This window comes from Triticum aestivum, chromosome 5B, assembly GCF_018294505.1.
Source record: "Triticum aestivum cultivar Chinese Spring chromosome 5B, IWGSC CS RefSeq v2.1, whole genome shotgun sequence".
NCBI lineage: Eukaryota > Viridiplantae > Streptophyta > Magnoliopsida > Poales > Poaceae > Triticum > Triticum aestivum.
In genome coordinates, this window is record NC_057807.1 from 50,550,215 (window position 1) to 50,553,755 (window position 3,541).

Consider the following 3,541-nt stretch of genomic DNA (forward strand, 5'->3'; position numbering starts at 1 on the left):
ACTCCGGAGACTTCGGCGTCACTAGCCGACCAGCTTCATCACATTAGCTGCACTACGGGCTTCGCCGCGGCGAGTCAACCTTTGCCAGCATCGCCATGCCATTGCTTCATCACCCATCAGGCAATGGGTGTGCGGATCGAGTCCCAATTTTGGGAGTAACCTTTCTTCGGACCGCTACAACAAATAAACCAGGTGCTATTAGTCCTAACAATTTTTGCTTGTTTGGGTTTATTTTTTCCAAATAATTATTACTCTGCTTTGTTCCATCATCTATACACAGGTCTATCAAATGGTGGACGCATTAACAACGATTGCGTGGTGGTTCAGTCAGTTTCCGTGCATAGTTCGGCGAACGCCGTATCCGGAACTCGGACTAACCTGTGAATTCAGCCTTTGTCACGCCTTCTCTGCGTCACGCCGACGCCCTGCATCAACATTGGCCTCGGTGTCAGGCCACATCTCTTTAAATAAATTATTTTTGCATAAATCAATTATGCAAGGATTATATATATATATATATATATATTATTATTATTTTCTGGACCGCACTGTTTTATGTGTGCAGGTAATCGATTTTGACTGCGTTACGCGGTCACTACTCCGGAGTGCCAAACACCTTGCTCGGACACCTCGGGCTTGGGGGCTGGGACCTCGACCATGCCGAGAAGTGCGAATCTTGTCGGATCTATCACAGATCAATGGGTGTCTTCGTCCCGCCACAAGCCCGAACCGCGTCGTCAATGTCGAACACATTAGCCAGCTAAGTCGCTTTTATGCTCAAAAACTTTCAGTTTTAAATTTTGTTCGGTTCGACCAAGCATTATACTTTTTTGGCAAAAAGTTGTTTGTGAAAAAATTCCTTGTCATAAATTTGTTTGTGACACACAAATTCAAATACCTCGTTTACTTGGGGGCTTCCTTTATGAAGCCTTTCCTCTTGCATATGATTATACTTGTACGACTTCATTCCTTGTTCGTGTATCATGCCACAATATGCACCATATTGACTTAAGTGTTCCGCAAGCTGGGTTGCCTTGCTCCTGTGCTTACCCCTACATTCTTGATTGTTCGGCTAGGGAGTAAAGGGAGCACCTCTGCGATTGTCACGATCGGATCATCCGAGCTCGTACCTCAGACTGGGGGAAGCCAAAAGCTAGCGCTCTTATTGTTTTCAATCATGGTCGGCACACAACGGAACTCATGAGTATAAAAAATATGTTGCACAAGTATAATAGTAACAATGAGCAACGGAAGAAAGGTATCAGTGGAGGTACTATTTTCTTCGAAGATGCTTCTTACACTTCGTCGGTAATATAGCATAAGTTCCCTGAGCGCGCTTTGTCTGTTACAGCCTTATGGCCTGATTGCCTGGTTATTGGAAACACCATCGATATTCTCGACAGGTGGAGTACATAACACTTTTTGGTCCTTGACCAAAGAGGGAGAAGCCGACGATCGGTTAAGACGCATTCAAAGTTCGGGTGAACACAGATGTAATATGAGTACTTTGGTACATACAAGCATTATACATAAAATTCTTTTACCCAAGTCACTTGGGGGATCTTAAAATTTATATGAGCTGTTTTATAGTAAATGTGTTTTCTTCTTGGTCGTTGCAAAGGGCTGATCCGCGTGAAGTCTTGAGATCGGATTCGTCATGTTAAAGCACGACAGAAGCACAATTTTTTTCCAATTTTCGGATTGGCACCGAACACTTGATCTTCTTTGGACGTCAGGTTTTTACTGATGTTTTTTGGTTTTCAAAGCTTATGGCACTTTTAAACTATGTGTGTGTTTCCAGCATAAGTCTTGCAGTGCAACGCCGGATACCTTTAGAGATTCGGTAAAAACATTCTCGTGTATTGCTATATATGCATCGGTTTCAAATTGTGTCTTCGGTCAATAGTTGGGTTGCCCGGCTCCTGTGCTTGCCTGCTACGATCAGCTTTGTTCGACTAGGTGTGCAAAGGGAGAACCACTGTGATTGTGCTTTCAGCTCGCATGGTTAAACACCTCAGTGGAGAAAGCCGAAAACTGACTGTCACAATAAGCGTAAACTGGTCAGCGATCCGATGACTATGTTAAATGATGGGTCGTTCATAACATTGGCCGAAGTGTTTACGGCTTGACCTCGGCTGTCGCCGAACACTAACCGGGGGCTCGTAGCTAGCTTCCCCACTTTAAAGCTCCTATGACTAAGTGAAAGTTATAAAGCCCACATATCTGATTGCCTCGTTTCCGCTAACACAACCGCCTTTGAGCACCGAGACGTCGGCTAAGGGTTGTCTTGTTTGTGGAAAAAACCCTGCGTAGTATCTACAAAGGGGTAGAAGCCGACGATGGGCCACTTTCAACTGATAAACAGTCGCAACGGAGTCAAAATAAACATATCATCGGCATTTGTATTTAATATACAAGGGCCGCCTTCCGTAATCATCATTATAAAGCCATAAATATGCATCAATTTGACTTAAGATTTTGGCCAAGCTGGGTTTCCTGGCTCCTGTGCTTACCCCTACGTTCCCAATTATTCGGCTAGGTGGTAAAGGGAGCACCTCTGTGATTGTTACTACTGGGTCATCCGAGTAAGTACCTCAGACTGGGTGAAGCCGAAAGCTAGCAATCTTAAAGGATCACATTGGTCGGCAACAACGAAAGTGAAATTTTTGGTTCATTAATAACATAGAGATCAGAACTTTCCCCGAACTAAATCCTTAATATTTTCCTCCCACATTGACCGGAGGTGAGGTTTCATGATCATAAGCATGACGGCTAAAAGAAAGGAACCGGTAGCGGGACTATTTTCCTTGGAAGATGTTTCTTACATTACGTAATATAACATATCTCTCCGTGTAGCTTTGTTTATAAAACCGTATGGCCGGATTGCCTTGTTTTCCATAAATCTTTGCCCTTATAACGACTTTATAAAGTAGGAAAACACTCCTTGGCTACTGGCCGAAGAGGTTGAAGCCGATGGTCGGTCAACAAAGTTTTGTACAATGCGGATCCGAGCATTAATGATGTAAAGTACTTGGGTACATAGAGTCATTACACATAATTTGTGATTCTACTATGGATATCGATCCTTAATTTGGCCACCCTTGCCCGCATTAAGGCTCAGGGGCTACTAGGCTTCGGGCTTATTATTTACAAATATTAAAGGGGCACATCAATCCCCTGATATGGTGTTGCCACCTGACCAGTGTCTCGGGGGCTACTGCATTGCCTGTTCAGTGCAGAAAATTCAAAGTGCTTAGGGTTCAGCTTGACTGAACTATGCGCAAACGCGTCTTCAGACAACAATAGGTACCATATGGACCTATCCGGCATCAAGCTAGTATATTATGGCGACTTCTCAAAACCCTCTCTCAATGGTCCATCCGCCGATCACTATCTCCTCTAAAGTGCATCTCGAAATTTTAGGCCGACACACACACCTTGAGGGCTACTGGCTACATATCTCGTCAGTAAGTAAATTGCATCAATCAAAAATAAAATCCGCAAACAATTAGCCCGCAGTCGGGGTGGTGCACCACCTCGG